The 20,086-nt window shown below is 35.6% G+C and overlaps 1 protein-coding gene across 2 annotated transcripts in view; it reads right to left on the bottom strand.

Moving 5' to 3' along the window:
- The window catches only part of FARP1 (FERM, ARH/RhoGEF and pleckstrin domain protein 1), a 338,024-nt gene that overhangs the window by 315,632 nt on the left and 2,306 nt on the right, over positions 1–20,086 (bottom strand). The gene's annotated exons all lie outside the window — the stretch shown is intronic.

The raw sequence follows: 20,086 nt of genomic DNA, 5'->3' as shown, positions 1-20,086 counted from the left end.
CAGTGCAGCATTCAGGCTGTCCATCTATTTATCTTTCATGGCATGATTATTTACTCTTTTTCTTCAAGGTCATTTTTCCTTAACAATATTATGATTTCAAAGAAACAAACAGTAATATTAATATAACCTGAGAACATAATATAATGGAATCATGTATTAACAGAGCATAAATCGGGTGGGTGGAGGGTTCTATATCAAATTCCTTAAACAAAAAGATTATCTTTTCTTTTCCTACATTTTGGCATTCTATTAACTGTAAGGTTCCTTGAAATTAAAACGACCTATAAGAATTTGGGTAAATTGCTCCCAAGTGACTTAGCAAAGCAAAAAAAAAGGAATATGAAGAGAATTAAGTTTTCAAAAAGTTAAAGTATTTATGAAAGTCAATGCTTGATTTTGTGTTAGATATTCATTTAAGATAGGTATTAAGTAGACATTCATTTAGTTTTAAGAAATTACAGTTACTGATTACAGAATGTTCCTAACTCTTCAAAGAAACTAAACAACTAAAATCCCTACCACTTGGAATTTTGAGTAAGACAAACAAAAACCAAACCAAACCAAACCTGAAAAACAAAGGTTGGTTAAGTTATTTCTGGGGGAATCAACTTGCTCTTGACTATTTAGATTTGATTTATAACCAACAGAAGGAACGAATATTTACTATTTCCTACAGGTAGCAATAGAAATAGCTTGTTTTATGAGAGGAAGTTCTATTTTACTGAGTGGCTCAAAACCAAAACAAAGGGTTCCCCAACAACCAGAAGGATTTTCCGGGCAGGCACACGAAATTCAACATTTGTCTATCATCTGCTGCTTTACTTCATACAAGTAAGAAAGTAGATTTACATAATGCTTTTGCCTAACTACAACCCAGTACTTACTAAATCCTTTGGCATGACATAAATGTGAGAGTCACAGGATTACCAATGAAAATGAGTGCTTTGTCTCAAATCAAAGTATGGTGTCCTAGTTTATCTTCCCTACTGTGATGATTTTTCATCCTTAAAAACTTGCCTGTGGATGGAAGTCATAGAACCAGAATTTTGGAGTTAGGACAGTGAACAGCATCTTAGTCAAACTCCTTCATTTGACAGACAAGGAAAGGAAGGTACACAAAGGTTGTAATTGTTCTGTATCGCTTGCTTTTTTTTTTTTTTAATGTAGAATCAGAGCAGGTAGTCTCTCATCCAAACCTTTTATTTTACAGATGATGACAATGACACCCAGAGAGAAATTATTTACCTGCTAATGCAACACAGTAAGTCCAATGGCAAACCCAATCCTTTATTGCAGGCTTTCTAACTTCAAGTCCAGTGTTTCTCCAAAGCTTTAAAACAGTATTTTTAGATGTCAAATAAAGAGTCTGCTCACACAAACCAAATGTAAAACAAGGCAAGTTAGGGAGGCAGGGTGGATTTTACCCTTAATACTGCAATCCAGGGAACAGTAGCAAGATAGCTTGCTCTAATTTATCCTCTCTGCTTGGTTGAGAGTTAAGCATATTTCAGGTAAACTTCCATAAGCTACAGATGCGCAAAGGTCAAGCCCACATTTGCATCCTTCAATAGTACCTGCCCACAACTATTTTCAGTGGAAAATGCCTCTATGAGGGTGCCCTACTGCACACACTTGACTTTAACAAGGTGGTTTTAGAATTATTGTCATTATCAGAGTACATCAAAGATACACATGAGATTAATTAAAATCTCCTTAAGGACTCCCTCCTCTAGGAGTTGCAGAACACCCACAGCACCTGAAAAAGAAAACTAGGTGATAAGAAAGACAGCTTATCAGCCAGTAAGAGGCCATTTCCCACTATGATGCCTCCAGCACATAATTGCTAAGAGAATGCTGGTATTACATTAGCATTAGTGGAAGGCCTCATTTCCTAGCCCTTTTATTATGTGACTTTAATTTAAAAACAGAACTTCTTTCTTCTGAAGCATTAGTACACTGATGCAGAACACATAGCTTTCTGACCAAGCTGACATTGATAGACTTTGTCCAAATCTATATTAGAAAGTTTATCAAAACTGAAATTTTAAAAAATCTAGAGTTCCAACAACTACTTTAAAAAAAAGGTCAATCTTCAAGAGCAAAACCAAGTTATATCTGAAAGCTTTTGCAATCTGATTAAAGTTCCATGAAGAAAAAATAATTCATTATAATATTGTAATGATAAATCTAGTTGCTGATTTTTTTTCAACCTTATCCTATTAACAGAAGAGTTTTCCCTGTATATTTTACTATATTATCCCTTTTATTACTACTAGGCTGAGAATTGGGGTAAATACATAGGGCAGAAGAAAAGTGAACAGGAAATTATCAGAAATCTGTCATAATATGTATTTGAGAAGAAAATATTTTAGCTTTTAAAAGCAACAGAAGCCTAGTAGTTCAGAATAGGTTTCTAGTTCTAAAAATGAGCATTCAAGTATAAGAGAAAGCCCAGTATCATAGTGGACTTGAAATTGGAAGGTCTATATTTCTTTAGTACAATTCTGGTATTCTCTTAGTTCTACAACTTTGTATAAGTTGGGACATGAAATAAAAAGAGCACATAATCCATCTAAAAAGGAAATATCCACTTCTATCTAGATCACCCTAATTATGAGCTCCCTTGCTCCCCCCATAACTCCAATGTTATTGGATATAAAGAGTTTTGTAAATCCTCCTGAGTTATATCACTATTAGTTATTATAATTTTCCTTATTGTTAGCTGTCCCTATAGTTCTGCTTTAGATGGCCAATGAATGAGACAATCACAAACCTATCCCATTTCCTTGGAGTTAGTTACTTGCTAAAATAGATCAAAATTATTTCAGGATTCTTAAGCAAGGCAAATAGTCAGCAATAAGTAATTTTTAAGAGACCTTTGCTAGACAGATAAATGAAAACAAAAAACAGTTCCAATAATCCTAGAATAAGACAGTAGTGAAAGGTAGTCTACATTGAAATGTATCAATGAATAGATAATCTAAGTGTGTGAGCCCTATTCTTCTCTGAAATAGTACAGATACATGACAGGCTTTAATATGACTAGGACTACAAAATTAATCTTTAATTTTTGCTAATCTGTCAACCAAGCTCAGGAAGAAAAAGTAAAAAAGGAAGTTAAGACAATTAAATAACTTCTATTTCTTATGCTCTACTCTTGGTTTTAGCCACAGAGTGCTCTCAGAGGAGCCTAGAAAAAAAAAACACAGGGTTCCTACAGATTGGCAAAAATGACAAAAAAAATAGAAAAAAGGCAATGTCAAATAGAGGTTGAAGGAAGACAGCTTCACCAATTCATTTCTGGTAGAACTGCAAAATATTTCAACCATTTTCTGGGAACTATTTGGAATTATGCAAATAAAAGTGGTTAAAATGTTCATACCCTCTGAACCAGAGAGATATTATTGGGCTTATACCACAAAGAAGTCATTACTCCAAAATACGTACAGCAGAACTTTCTGTGATAGCTGAGAATTGGAAATAAAATAGATGCCATTCAAGTGGGAAATGACTAAACAAATTGTGGTACATATAATGGAATATTACTGTGTGCAATGTGATATGATTTATTTGTGTGATGAATTCAGAGAAGTATGTAAAGATCTATATGAATTGAGGCATAGTGAAATAAGCAGACAAGAAAACAATATACACAGAAATCACAAAAATATAAATGGAAAAAACTACATACCAAAAAAATTAAAAGTAAATGTAACAAAATTATAAAGATCAAGCAGTATTAGAGTGAAGAGATATGGCATATCCCTTTTATAAAGGCTGGAGGTGCACAGGTATTGCACATATTTTCAAACATTTCTCATGGTATTGATCTGTTACTCTGATATTTTTCCACTTAAAAAACAAACACTATTTGTAATATGGGGTGGCTCTCAAGAGGAGAGGAATACATGAGATACTATGGTGAGGAAAGAAATAGAAAACATCCATTAAACAATACCACAAGGTTGAGTGTACCCACTGGAATACACTTAATCAACCAGAATAACCATAAGAGGCCCAAATTTGTCCATTCCTATCCTTCCTTGGCACTGTTTACTTTTCTCATCAAGAGAAAGACTAATATATCAAGTATTCCTAAAATCAAGAAGGTAGGGTAGCCCCCATTTACTCCTACAACACTTATTTCAGCTATAGTCCCAATAGGAATTATACTATTTTGAATGCTGGGCAGTGTAGAAAAGAACTCACTTTAGCCTAAATAAATTTTTTTGTAATTAAGTTTATTTATTTAATTAACTTAGAATCTTTTTCCATGGTTACATGATTCATGTTCTTTCCCATTTCCCTCCCATAGCCAATGAGCAGTTCCACTGAGTTTTACATGTGTCATTGATCAATATCTATTTCCATATTATTAATACTTGCACTAGGGTGATTGCTTAGAGTCTACATCCCCAAGAATAGCCCCATCGAACCATGTGACCAAGCAGTTGTTTTTCTTTTGTGTTTCTATGCCCACAGTTCTTTCTCTAGATGTGGATAGCGTTCTTTCTTTTAAGTCCCTCAGAATTGTCCTGGGTCATTTCATTGCTGCTAGTAAAGAAGCCCATTACATTCAATTGTGCCACAGTGTTTCAGTCTCTGTGTACAATGTTCTCCTGGTTCTGTTCCTTTCACTCTGCATCAATTCCTGGAGGTCGTTCCAGTTCCCATGGAATTCTTCCAGTTCGTTCTTCCTTTGAGCACAATAGTATTCCATCACCAACACATACCACAATTTGTTCAGCCATTCCCCAATCAGAGGGCATCCCGTCATTTTCCAATTTTTTGCCACCACAAAGAGCCCAGCTACAAAGATTTTTGTATTAGTCTTTTTCCTTATTATCTCTTTGGGATACAGACCCAGCAGTGGAATGACTGGATCAAAGAGCAGGCAGTCTTCTAGTGCCATTTGGGCAAAGTTCCAAATTGCCTTCCAGAATGGTTGGATCAATTCACAGCTTCGCCAACAATACATTAATATCCCAATTTAGTCACATCCCCTCCAACATTTATCACTTTCCTTTGCTGTCAATCTGCTATCTCCTAAAATTTTTTGAAGATTTTTGTTGTGTTGTGTTATTTCTCAAACAGTAAAAACAAGAGTCCACATTACACAGTAATAATCTTATTTTTACTCTCTGGACAAGGCTAATTTATCAAGATGCCCCTTAATTTTTCAGAACTAAAATATGTCTTTCATAACACATTTATTGTTTTCTTGATCTATTAGAAATAAGTAAGAAACAGGTTTGTTGTTTGGCTTAAAATAACTAGATTTGCTATTTTAGAAATAGAAACAGACTTTCACAAAAAATGACAGAGCTTTAGACCAGTAAGGGACCTTAGAGATTTCCTAATTCAACCCATTCATTTTACTGATAAGGAAATTGAAGATCAAAGGAATGAAATTATTTTCCCAAGATCACACAGCTAGTTAGCTGACCTGAAATAAGAACTTAGTCTTCATGAGTACCAGTCCAGTGTTCTAATCATCTTATTTTTTAATAACTGCTAAAAAAACATGAAAATGAACGTTATCAGAACTAATCCCAAAAGGCATGTTCCTCCGAGGTATTTACTAGCCTTTGTTTATTGTTTTCCCATGGTTAAAATAGCTGGCATTTTACCTAACTGAAGCTTTACAAACTGTTTTATACTTTAATGAACACTACTATTCATGTATTCATTCTCATATAAGACATATGCATTTTAAAAATAGATTTAAAGTTGAACTGTTTTCTTCTGAGATAAACATTTACAAGAAATTTCTTTTTTATATATTTATGTCCTACTGGGATGACTTTGGCCTTTTGTTACTTAAAACACACAATTGAATCACTGAACTAGGGATCATGAGAACTGGAAGGCACCACAGAAATACTCTTTGGTTCTCCTTTCAATAAAATAATAGGTAGAGAAGTACTAGTTAATCCAATAGATTATTTAATTTACTTAATGAATGATCTTTATTAAAGATACAATAGTACCTTGACATGAGTTTAATTCTTTCCATGGCCAAGCTCCTAACTCAATTTGCTCATATGTCAAATTGAATTTCCCCATTTAAATGAATGGAAATGTGATTAATCCATTCTGGCCCTAAAAACCACATGGATTTTTTGTTTTATGTTTTTAAATATGAAAATGTACTTTATAAATAACAAATAGGTATATTTATAGATAATAAGAATGTAGAGAAATAAAGTCATTTATAAAATGTTATTTACCTTCAAGGTCAGGTGAATATACTGGGAGAGAAGGTTTGCATTTCATGCGCTATCACTTAAGATCACTTACTCTCGACACACATAATGCTACATTTAAATGCAAAATTGACCTTACACATTACTTATAATGTGTAACTTTATTGCTAAACTTAATTGCTATTAATTACCATCATTTTGTTCATTGAATTTTTACTGTTTTGCCACACTTTTTCTCAATTTCACTTAAGAGACCTTTTCAACAAAAACCTTTCCTTGGAAGTTTGTTTCTTCTTCCCTTTCAGAACACTGAGATCATGTGTGGGAAAAGTGTCCTCACACAGCTCCAACACACAACCTGGGTGCAATTTTCCTGGGTGTGTCTTTTCAATAAACTGTTTAATTTTCCCCCAAATCCTCAACATTTCCTTAATCTTGCTTGTACTGATGGAAGCTGGTGATTCAAATATCTTCCGTGACTTGGAAATCCAGACAACTTCGACCTCAAATTGCTCGTGACTTAAGGTGCTCATGTATAAAGGTACCACTGTATTTTTCTTATTCTCCAGGTTCTTCTACCTTTTTGCTACACTTATTTTTCACTACATTTACTCTAGGAAAAATTCCAATTCATTTTGTTTTCTGAAGCAAGTTATATCAGCTTCTTAAATATCTAACTTCTATTGCTATTTTTATTTCCACCAAATCCTACATTACTTAGTATTTTTTTAAAGTAGTAATATGATTACATTCCCTGTTATAATCAAATTATTTAGATTCTCATTCCAAATCTACATCTCTAAGTACTCTTAGTAAGGAACCAAAGTGGACAGGTAGACTTCACATACCCCTTCTAACTAAGATTCTATGAACTATTCAGTATGATTACAATCAAAGTATCAATAATCATTAATCTATAAAATTAGATAAAATAGTGACCAAATACAGAAAACTAAATGTGAGATAAAAAGGGAATTTTGTCTCCATTCATGTCAGTTCCATCTTTCCTATAGTCTTATCCTTTTACTATTAGGTTGACACATCTCATAATCCTTTTTTTTTTTTTATGATTGTAAAGTTGGCTCCCTCCAAAAGATGCTACATCTACACCCACCTTCCCTAACACGAATGTCCCACTCCTCTGCCTCAGAACCAATACACAGTATTGATTCTAAGATGGAAGGTAAGGGTTCAAAAAAAAGAAAGAAAAAAGGCCCGAAATATTTTATGAAAGAAAGGATTCTGCATCCTCAATATTAATAAACAACAGCAAAAAGTTCTGAAATAATTCCACAATGGGGAAAAAAGAACCTTTAAAAATGCATTAGGAATGAAACTAAATCTGAAAATGTTCTTTTCTCAATACAGAACTTAAAATGAAAAATGTTTATTATAAACGTAGAAAATATATGTTATAAAATCCATCCTAAAAAGGGTTTAGAGATAAGGCCTAGAACTGTGGCATCATTAGTATAGGGCAGTGATGGCCTTTTAGAGACAGAGTGCTGGGCCCTGACCCCACCCCTCAGACCAAGTGCTGTGTCCACCCCCCCAGAGACCATGTGCCACCCCTTACCCCAAACAAGGGAGGGAGAAAGCAAGAATGTCCTCAGTGAATGTAGGGAGAGGGAGGATAATACCAAGCATTCCACTCCCCTCCAGCTCTGCCACCTGTGAGCTGTCCACCTTATCCACTGTGCATTCCCAGTGGGCTGCTGGGCAGAGGGGCAGGCAGGGATATGAAAAAATTTCACTAGGTATGATGGAGAGGGAGAAGGGAGCTGTCTGAGTCGCTTTGCCTTTCTAGTAATGAATTTGACAGGAAGGGGCGAGAGATAAGAGCACTCTGCATGCCATCTTTGGCACCTATGCCATAGGTTCACCATCACTGGTATAAGGAGTAACTAAGTGAACAATTTCCATCAATATGACTCAGAACCTTCATAGTCTTACAGAGATGGATGGAGCACCAAGTGGTTGTATGACTTCCCAGCATGGCATTATGAGGAATTTATGTCAGGTAAAAGGACTTGATCTGGTGTCTTTCTGATTTCAAAACCAGATTTCTATTCCATGTTGTTTCTTATGTAAAAAAGTAGAAGTTCATAATGAGGAAATAGTAGATTTAGAACACAAAAACATAGAAGTAGAAGAAAATATGCCAGAAGAGAAACAATAGGAAAAAATCAATCATAACCCACAAACTGTAAGGTGGAAAATTAAAATAACCAAGCCTTAACTCAGAGGCAAATGAATTTCTGAGATATCTTGAACTCTTTTTTGCAGAGCTGAGGGACAAGATGTAAAATATTTCAGATGCCAATAGATGAAATCTATAAGAATGGGATTACAGAAAGCTGGATTTTGGTAGGGTTAAATTTAATAATATTGGATGTTGTCTCAAGAGATACTAGCATGAGTTCATTCCAAGAATCCTGGAAGGGATCTTGGAATGTACAGGGGGCTGGAGGAAGGTGTTTGAGTGAGCAACTGCCACTTCCTGTCCTGAGCTAGGGGAGGAGGGCTGCTGCTCTCTTCTGAGTTTTCTACCTTAAACTTTTGTGGAAGAAGAGAAACCTTTAAACTGCCTTTGGAGGTTCCTTTTTCACTGGAGAGAGCATCTTACAGAAGCTCTATCTATACCTGCTGTTTTTACCAACATTGCCTGAGAAGGTTTACCCCAGTTCCTGTTTATTGGGCTCTGAGATTCTCACCTATACTAGAAACCATGAAAGCAAATTCAAAGCACCCTGGGACATGGTCAAAGTTTGAGCAACTGAGGCAAAAAGCAGGGGGATACCATCTAGTTTTCTTGACCAAATCATCGACTGTGGAGAAAAATGGCTTGGGATGAATTTATTGATGAAGAAAAACATCAGTCACATATGCCAACAATTTTGGGATTTTTTTCGAAGCAGCTGCCCAAATTGGTTTTCAACAGGACTGGAGGAGCTCAAATGGACAGCTACTTATATTTATAAAGATGAAAAAAACCAGAGTCAGATGACAAGAACGAAATTGACAACCTGAAAAGACAATTAAAAGAAGCACAGCAAAAACTCAAAGACAGTGAAATCCAACAGGTTAAAACTCTGGCAGCTTTTAGGTCCTATAAGTCACCTAAGAATAATTACAATCCTAGGCAGAGCAGACAAAATCCACCAAGGTGCTTTTTGTAATAGAATTGGACACATGATAAGGGAATGTAAGTTCAGAGAACAGTTTTCTGAACAAGGTTTTAGGGGAAACCGAAGTAACTCATTCAATTACAACAATGGCTTTAGGCAGAATTCTTATGGATGTAACCATTTCAATAATAGATACCAGAGACAAGAGTACAATAATAATTGCAATCATGGATCCTTCCATAGTTCTGAACAAGCCCCAGACTTACACACAATGCAGGATTTTATAAAATCAGGAGCATGTCCAAAATACTCTCAGGTGGCTGGGGGAAATAGCTAAAAGTCAGACCCAAAAAAGGGAGCATGTACATTATGACAGTGTGATCAAGACAGTACAGTTATAGAAAATCAGAATGAAGATTGTGGGAAAGAATATTTAGACAATGACATAATAAATGTGAGCAATGGAGTAAAGACTAATGGGAGGTGTAGTAAGACAAATGGTAGTAGTCTCTCGGTAACCGAGGATGACGATTGTCTTTGTGTGTTTTTGTGCACAAAGACACTTGTGCATGAAGATTTAAGTGGAAAAGTCAATGCACAGACAGTCCCACTCTCTCGGTGTTGGAAGCCTGGGTCCAGTGGCATGAAAAGTCATTATACCTGGAGACTTTCTCAGCTGCATTGGATGGCCCTGTTGTCTTTTGTGCTCCAACACGCCCTAAGCACTCCACAGTGCCTTGCTGCATCGCCATCTCAGCCGTTGAACCTTCTTGTTGGTTTCTTCCGCCTGTTCCGCCGAAACAGTCTTCACATGTTGGGTGAGCAAAGCCCTAGTTCACCAGGGGTCCACGATGACCCTATGGCTACCCTCACAATGCTTAGCCAGCCTGTCAAAGCCGTTGCCCGGGGTGTGGCCGCTGCCGCATGCTAGCAGCTACTAGGAGCCACAAGTGAGAGCTGGGTGTCAGGTGAGGGTCAGAGGCTGGAGAGCTGCCCTAGGAGGGCACGACAAGCCCTCCATACCAAAGATATTACTCCTCCCTGAGCACCCCATACACCCCAGTAAGACAAATAAACCCTAGCAAAATAGTAAAAATTTTGAACCCTGGCAAAACAATAGTGAGAGTCTTGAACCCTGGCAAATCAGTGTTGCAGATGATTGCAAAATTGTATTTTTCCCCTTTCTTATTTCTTTCCTCATCTTTGTTACACAAATGTTCCATGGGCATGAAAAAAATTCAGAAATGAAAAATTCAGAAATGAAAGTGATATTTTAAAATGGCAACATTTTTAAATGAAAGCAAAAAAGCATATCCTACAAAATTTAGTCTAATTAATAAAAAAGCTGGACCTTCAACATTTAATGCATTCCCTCAAAAAATAGAAAATATACTCAAGGGTAAATATTCAATTTACAAATATTACAAATAAAAGAAATACAATAAGTACAATTATTAACAAATGACTAAAAAATCAAATTATCAAAATAAAAAATGAGAAAGGCGAAATGAGAGAATTACCAGAAGCTACCAAAACTAAAAAACTGACTCTTTGAAAAAGACTAACAACCTGAAATAGAAACTTAATCCAATTTCAGAAAACACAATTGAACAAGTTATAAGGGAATTACTCAAACAAAACAACAAAAATTTTTCTCAAAAATTCAGAAAACACTCACTGCTTTTAAAATACAAATGTTCCTAATTCCTAACCCAAGGAAGAAAAAAAAGCAAAAGGGCAAATATCATTAATCAATAACAACTCAAAAAATAAGTATTTTACATTTGATCTTATAGTCTTTATGGATTCAAAGTTTCTTTAGATAACTTATTTTATATCTAGGGATAGGTACTAGTTATCAATAGATCAAGTCCACAAATACTACTAAGCACCTAACATGTGCCAAACACACTGCTAATTGCTGAGGATACTAAAGAATCTGAGGATCTTTTGCCTTTGTCTCTGGGATCTCACAACCTAATAGGGAAGATAACAAGTGAATAACCTCATACAAACAAGTAACAGGATAAATTGGAGATAGTGGAAGGAAGGCACTAGAATGAAGGGCAATTGGGAAAAGCTTCTTGTAGAAGGTAGGATATTATCTGGGAATTGAAGGAAGCCAGGAGGTAGAGATGAGGAGGGAAAAAATTATGAAGACAGGTGATAAAAAAACAAAGAGTAGAGAGATGGACAGTCATGTTTGAGGAATAGCAAGGTCAGTGTGACTATGACAGATCACATGGAAAGGACCAAGGCATAAATAGCCTGGAAAGCAGAGAAGTGGGCTAACTTATGAAATTCTTTAAAAGTCAAAGGATTTTGTATTTGGTTCTGCGGTAATAGAGACAGGAGTTGAAAGATGAGCTGGACAGAGCAAAGACTTAAAGACAAACAAACCAAAAGCCCACATATGACCTAATGGAGGCCTGGACTAGGATAATGGCAGTGTCAGAGAGCAAAGGGACTAAATGAAAGCTATTAAAAAGGCAGAATTGAAAACACTTTGCCACTGACTAGATATGGGGTGATAGGGTGAGGGTAAAGTGAGTTGAGGATAGCACCTAAGTTTAGAACCTTGGAGGATGGTAGTGTCCTCAACAGCAATCAGAAAGTTAAGAAGGGAGAAATGAAGGAGAAGGAAAATAAGTTTGAGGTGAAGTGAAAAGACTGTCAGATATGAACTCACTTAAGAAGGAGTATATTTGTAACAAATACAGCAGCTCTTTTTTTGATGGCAGAGATATAGAAATTGATGGAATGCCCAATAATTGGGGAATAAATGAAAAAGCTGCAGTGCTATAGGAAATAACAAGATGATTTCAGAAAAATCTGGGAACACTAATATGAGATAAAATGAGCAGAAACAGAACAGAGTACACAATTATAGCAATATTGTAAGGAAGAACAACTGTGAAAGATAGCTACTCTAATCACGACATCAATCCAAAATAATTCTATAGGACCCATGAAGAAAAATGTCATACATCTCGAAGCATTCTTTTTCTACTTTCTCTAATTTTCTTTTTTGTTTGTGTTTTCTTCGGCAACATAGTTAATATGGCCATATGTTTACAAAAGCCTTTCCTTCACAAGGAGAGGGGAGAGGTAAGAGGGAGAGAATTCAGAACTCAAATTTTTCTTTAAAAAAATGAATATTTAGGGGGCAACTGGGTGGCTCAGTGGATTGAGAGAAAGGCCTAGAGACTGAAGGTCCTCGATTCAAATCTGGCCTCAGACATTTCCCAGTTGTGTGACCCTGGGCAAGTCACTTGACCCCCATTGCCTAGCCCTTACCACTCTTCTGCCTTAGAGTCAATACACAATATTGACTCCAAGATGGAAGGTAAGAGTTTAAAAAAAAAGTTACAGAAGGTGCTAGGGATTGAAATGGAATGGCTGCCTACAAGATGAAGGACACTAGGAAGCACCCTTTTTCTGTGGCAAGCATATCTCTCTCTTATATAGATAAATATGCCATCCCTTGTGTGGCCCCATTTCCCAATTTTCCCTAGTCCCTCTCTCTTCCTAGGCTAGTTCTTACTAATCTACCAATCTTCTACCTTAGAATCAATACATAGTATTCATAATACTGATTGAAAGGGGTTTTTTTATTTTAAAAAATAAAAATGAATTATTTTTTAATTACATCTAACTTGGAATAATTAATAAAGTTTTAAAAAGGAAGAGAGTTTTAAAGGTTGTTAGATCACAGCTGCCAGAACCTTGATTAGACTGTAAATATGGAATAAATGAAACTCAAAGTAGGACTAATTACTGAGTAATTAATGGTGGTAGAAGGAAAGCCTGACATGGCAATGGGAAGGAAAAAGTATTCCAACTCCCCACCTTAATGAGTCAGGGAATATGAGTGACATTACAGCCAGTGCTTGGAAAGGGTGGCCAAGAAAGCTAATGGCATTAGGAGAGAGCCAAGTCTCAATGAGAGCAAGAAGAAGGAATGAGAAAGGAAACGGTTTAAAATGAAAGAACATGTTACCTTTGGATTAAGCATTCCAAAAAACACCGCCAAAATGGTGGTTGCTTTAGAGCAAAACATTGGGCGGGAGAGCAATGGGATGGAAAAGATGAGGGACAGAGGTTTGAACAATGATAGCTAGGGATACAGAATCACTGGAAAGAGTGAGGGAATAATGTGGTGAGTTCAATAATCATTGAGGAATGAATTCAGGTAGATAATCATACTCCCTACATGATTTGACTCAGATGGAAGTCTTCCCCAGATTATCAAGCAGCAATCTATAAAATCTCAGGCAAGGTAACTGGTGGAATGGGAGTTGCAATAAGTTACAGAAGGGGGGCAGCTGGGTAGCTGGGTAGCTCAGTGGATTAAGAGTCAGGCCTAGAGACAAGAGGTCCTAGGTTCAAATCTGGCCTCAGACACATCCCAGCTGTGTGACCCTGGGCAAGTCACTTGACCCCCATTGCCTAGCCCTTACCACTCTTCTGCCTTGGAGCCAATACACAGTATTGACTCCAAGACAGAAGGTAAGGGTTTTAATTAAAAAAAAATTTTAGTAGTGGATTAGTGAAGCAAATTGGGTGTACAATAAAAAGTAACCTAACCTAGTATTTTTTAGTTTGATAAATCCAAAGACTACTTAGCTACCAAGATGAGGACTTTGACTTTGACAAAAACTGCTGGGAAAACTGAAAAGTAATTTGGCAGAAATTAGATTTAGACCAGCATTTTACACCATATACCAATATAAGTTCCAAATGGATACATGGTCAAGATGCAAAAGATCTCATAGACACATAGAAAGGCAAGGAAGAAATTACCTTTAATATTTAAGGATAAGGGAACAGTCTGTGAAGTAACAAGGAAGGAATAGAGAGGATCACAGAAGATTAATTGACCAATTGATTATGTATAATTTAAGTTTTTGCACAAACAAAACCAAATGCATTTAAAATTAAAAAGGGAGAAAGCTGAGAAAGAAATATTTGCAATAGTTTTCTCTCTTAATGGTCTTATTTCCAAGATATATCAATCGATCAACATTTATTAAACACCTACCATGTTCTGGGCACTATGCTAAGTATTGGGGTGAGGGAGGAGAAGAGGCAAAAAACAGTCCCTGCCCTCAAAGAGTTTATAGTTCATACTGGAGGGATGGGCAAAAGACAGTTTCTGGAACTCAAAGAGTTTACAGTTTAATGGGGGAAATAACATGCAAACAAATATACAAAGCAAGATATGAAAAGAGTAGGAAATAATTAACAAAGAAAGGGGTTGGGGAAGGCTTTCCATAGATTTGAGTTGGGATTTAAAGGTAACCAGGGAGGTCAAGTGGGGAGAGAGAAAGTTTATAAAAGCCATTCCCTCAATTGATAATAGGTAATTATAAGAGGAAAAAAAAAAGAAATTCAAAGTTTAAGCAGCCATATTAAAAAATGTTCTGAATCACCAATGATTAGAGAAATATGTCAAAGTTGACTATGAAGTTCAACCTTATAATCAGCAGATTGGCAAAGATCACAGTTTGAATACTCTTGAATAAGTTACAAGACAAACTTTACAGGAGCAGCTAGGTGTCTCAGTGGATAAAGAGTCAGGGCTAGAGTTGGGAGGTCTTGTGTTCAAATCCTCGTCAGACATTTCCAAGTTGTGTAACCTTGGTCAATTCATTTAACCCCAAATACCTAGCCCCTACCACTCTTCTGCCTGGAACCAATACTCAGTATTGATTCTAAGACAGAAGGTAAAGTTATTGTTTGTTTTAAGACAAACATATACAAAATTCTAATTTATAACAGAAGTAATTATCAGCTCTTCTTCTAAAGCATCTTGCAATATGAATTAAAATAACAATATTTCTTAGGTTTATAGAGAAATGACCCTTCTGATAAGGCTGTGTTTATCTTATTTTAGAGGTAACACTTTACTTTTTCTGGGATATCTTTTCTGTAATTAGCAAAGAGGACAGGGCACTGGACCTTGAGTCAGAAAGATGTGAGGTCAAATCCAGTCTCAGATATTTATTAGTTGTATGAACCAAAGAAAATAACCTGTTGGCCTCAATTTCCTTTGCTGTAAGATGAAAATAATAGATTCTACCTCCCAAAGTTGTTGTAGGGATAATATTTATAAAGTGCTACATAAATGGTAACTATTAAATCAAATCTATATAATAATCTCTTCCTCAAATTCCTTCTGCACTCTGAGAAGGAACAACTTTTCATTTTTGCTTTCAGACCATCTGTTTGATTGCAATCTTCAGCTCTTATTTCCTGTATTTTTTAAGATAGGCATGTAATATTTTCATTTTATAGCTCCTTTTAGATCAGTTTTATTGATGCAATAACAAAATTCCCATATGTTGTGATCAAGCACATGAAAATTATAATGAAGTTTAATGTGACCTGACCTGAAATTCCCACATATTTTTCATAAATCATAGGAAAAAAACTACTATTATACTTTCAAAGATGAACAAGTCAATTGACCTAGCTCCAAAAGAGCTGGTTCATCCTAGTGGACTGACTTCCCCACAAGCAATCCCAGGATCCACTTTTGGCAGGGTTTTAATTCAACAAGTCATTTAACAGTAAAAAGTAAGTTCTGACCAAAGTTAGACTTCTTTGTACAGCATGCTACATGAAGCAGTCATCTTCTGAGTTAAAAATGATGACATTAACCTTAGGCTGATCATTGGAAATCATTTCCATAATATTTAATATTTCATAAAGATAGACTATTCATTTGACAAGTACAAAGATGTTTTTTTTCAATTTTAGGATGGGGAAAAGGGAAAGAATTAGGCATCTAAAGGTAAGATTATATTCTAAGTGCTTCTTAGAAAGATTAGTAGAATTCAAAGTAAATCAAGATAATTGAGATTTTCATTTCTAACCCCCCAGAATACTAGGAAGTTGTCAGCCATTAAAAATATCAAAAGAACAAAAGGCTAAAAAGACTAAAGGATAAAATCATTGTTGATATCTAACCCAACCCCCCCCCCCAAAAAAAACCAAAGGCCATCTTAAAATTGTATTTCCCCATCTTTGTGATATAATTTAAAGCAAACTATCAAGCTAGAATAAAATCTTGTATCTTTATACAGCTCAGAAGAGATCACTGGCAATGAGAGTCCAAGCAGACTTTTCCATCATTTAGAAGCTAAATGCATCCCAGGTTAGCTTATGGTGTCTCTCCTGAAAACTTATGGTCACATATAACAACTTTACACATGAAATTTGAATGAACTCATCTACTTCCCACATGAATTCAATCTGCAAATCCTCTGCATGCCTGGCAATCTTCATTCAACACTTCAATAGAAAGGAAGTTACAGGTCAAAGTTGAAGAACACTGGCAATAATGAACACAGATACTAAGAGTCACATTGTATTTCTTGGTCCAAGTATCAAATTCTGCAGCCACAATATATTTTTTTCTTCAATGTCTCAACTAAAGCTTTTAGCTTTAGTATTACTAGGATACTATAATGCTAAATGGTCTAAATGGCACACATGGAAAGAGAGAGAAAAATAAATTAGACTTAAAAAAAACCTTTTTCCTCTTTAAAAAGAACTAAACATTTTTGAAACACTGAGTAAAAACAAAAATCTGATTTAGCAAGAAATGATTCCAAAATATATTTGTCCAACCTTATGAAGCAAAATAACTCTGAAATAACTCTTTAGCACTCTGATTATTTCAATGAAAACCACAATTCAAGAGGATCATGGTGCTATTCACCTCCTGCCAAATAAGTGATTAATTAAAATTCAGAATAAGACATACATTTTTTTACCATGATCAATGCTGAATTTTGATTTTTGGAGGGATGAGGGTTTTATTTCCCCCTTCTATTCAATTGGGGGAGGGGTGGATGGGAAAGAAAATTGGTGTTTTAAATGTTTCCTATTCAATCTCTTTTTATTCCTCTTATTCTAAAATGTTTGTGTCTGTTAATAATTTCATAATAAAAAAGAAAAGCAAATTTTAAAATTTTACTTTGTCATGGTCTTTGATGGCCAGAGTGTTTGCTAGTTAATTTTACTTTAAATTGGAAATTTTGAAAATAAGTAACAGCATAATACCTAAGCAGTTCCTAAACCATAATGTAAGTAATGTCAACACCAAGAACAGAAGAAATGCTATCAAATACTTTCTGTAAGAGGAGATTTTTGCAGAGCAGCACAATCAAGAGACTAGTACAAGCAAAAGAAATAAAGAGATCAACTTGGGATTCAGTAATCAGAGATGGGATGGCCCCAATTTGAACAAAACCAGCACATAACTAACATGAATGGAAGACAAAGACTCCACAAACACGAAGTCTCCACAATCCATAGCCAACCTGCAGACAGATTAACTATGTGCCCAGGAGCAAAATAACTGAGTCACTTGCAGCAACAGCCTTCATCCACAAGGATAAGCATCATCACTATCAGCAGCAAAATCTTCAAATAGGTAAAAGAGACATTACTCAAAATACATTGCATGAACAGGAGTGTTTGCAAATGTATTGTTTAAAGAACCTAATCATCAACTTACAAAAATGCTAAGTCAGAATCTTTACTTAAAACAGTTTTCTTCATTTTCTGGAGAAATTCTAAAAGCAACTTTTCTAGAACTTTCAACATGTTAAGTAAATTTTCTTTCTTTGAACTTGTTCATTTCAAGTTAGAATCTTATTATTATTCAAAATCATATTCTCAGATTGCTTATTTTCCCAGTGAATTACAGTCAAATATCTATAAGCACAATGATTGCTGAGGAGTGTAGATTTCTGCACTGCATTTAATGTTCAACAAGTAATTAAATCTCTTGGAAACTTTTTGTGTGAATGATACTTCTACAATTTATATTCTCAGTATTATCATGACTTAATTTCTATAACTAATCAAGAAAAATTAATAAGGATAACTAAAACATAACTGATGGAATACTGCCTGCCAAAGTAGCATCAATATTCTAATATGATTTAATGACATTTAATCTCCAAGGTTCTTTGAGAAAGAGGATATAGAAGGAAAGAGAAGAAAAACCATACTCCACAATATATCCTTCAGTTGCCAGTATTTCCACTTACCAGTGAAATATGCTCTCTAAAATCACAGGGACTAGGAGTCACATCTGAAAAACTTATATGATAACCCTCTTCACCTTCCACATTAAGCAAACAAGCGACAGATTTTCCAGGTTATACCTGGAAGGGTTAGAATCTAGTTCTCTCTCTCAGAGTCACATCCCACTTCCATTATCAATACTTCTTACCTCACATAATAGTGAGATTTAGATTAGCCAAATTAAATAACTCCTAGTAATTAACAAGCAGGTAACTAAGGTACTGGTAGTTTGAATTATAGTTCTGATACATACTGTTTGAGCAAATCCCTTAATCTCCCTTAGCCTCAGTTCCCTCATATGTAAAATTTGGCTAATGATACCTCTTATGCATACCTCACAGGGTTGCTGTGAAGATGTGTATGTAGAGTTTTGTATAGTTTAAATAACTATATTGACAGGTATTTTTTTTTAAATATGACATTTCTTTCTTTCTTTTTTAAGAATCTGTACCTGTGGTTTCATTCCCTTGTGTAATGAAGTCCAAGTGCTCTTATCAGTGCAAGTTGGCAACTGTTCTACAACATAAGAGCCTTAGAAAATTACCCTGGGTAATAGAGCTAGACTAGAATCCATTTCTTCATGGCTCCACCAAGCTGCAAATTTCATTATGGTTGAACTAATTCCAACACAATTCCTGCCACAGATCTGTGTTGTAAGAATACAGAACAATCCTATAGGCTTGATTTCCATCATTTTGTATGCATACATAACTAAAGGACACAGTTCTGTTCTAATTCCTCTGCAGACAAACTGCCTAGGAGACAGGTCTGCCACCAAAAAAGAAGAGGAGGGAAAGACTATGATGTACCAAATTGGGTCATTCCCCAGCAAGAAAAAGGGGTGGGGGGGGAGGGAGGAGGCAGCCAGATGTACAGAACACCAAAGAGCTTTCTTTGCCTAACCCGAACAATGAAGCCAATTTTAAAAATCAATCTTCAAAGCTCTCCTCACTCTTAAAATGGGAAAAGCAAGAGAAAGAAAATGAATATATATAACAGTCAGGTGACATATCCAGACCATATCCAATTCTTACAAAATCTGCAAGGCAGTTATGGATCTAAGATTACGCTGTCTATTGAAGGAGAGGTTTCTTCAGGGAATCTATTGAGATCCTAACAGAGTTCACATATGGACTGGAGTACATGTGCTATAGAAGAGGGCTAGAAGGAAGAAAAAGGTGCTGGAAAAAACACTGCATTACAAGAGTCACAGAGGAAAAGGTCTATACTCTGACTAGTCTGCAAAACAAATAAAGAGGGAATTCAATGTGATTCTTACCATGGAACAGGACAAAAAAGGCACACTGGCCACACTGCTTTCATGTGGACTGCTAAGTTGTTCCAGATGAAAATCAAGATTTTCTTTTCCCTCCAAGTGCTTGCATTGAACAAACTCAAGGAGCGACAGGAACTCGTTTCTTTGTAAGGTTCAATCAGGGGGACATTGAACAGATTCCCCAAACCAGCAGGAAGCAATGAGTTGTCCATTTGGCATTACAGCTATAAATGCACTTCAGACTCATTAAGAGGAATTTATCCTTTGATTTAAAAATAAACAGTTGCACCCTCAGCATCAAGCTGGATCACACATTAAAGTTTCCAGAACTTAAAGATCTTAAAATCACATTCAAATTTTTTTTTTGAAATGTG

This window comes from Monodelphis domestica, chromosome 8 (assembly GCF_027887165.1).
Source record: "Monodelphis domestica isolate mMonDom1 chromosome 8, mMonDom1.pri, whole genome shotgun sequence".
NCBI lineage: Eukaryota > Metazoa > Chordata > Mammalia > Didelphimorphia > Didelphidae > Monodelphis > Monodelphis domestica.
The sequence above is the reverse complement of the archived record's forward strand: the minus strand, read 5'-3'. Positions and strand labels throughout refer to the sequence as shown.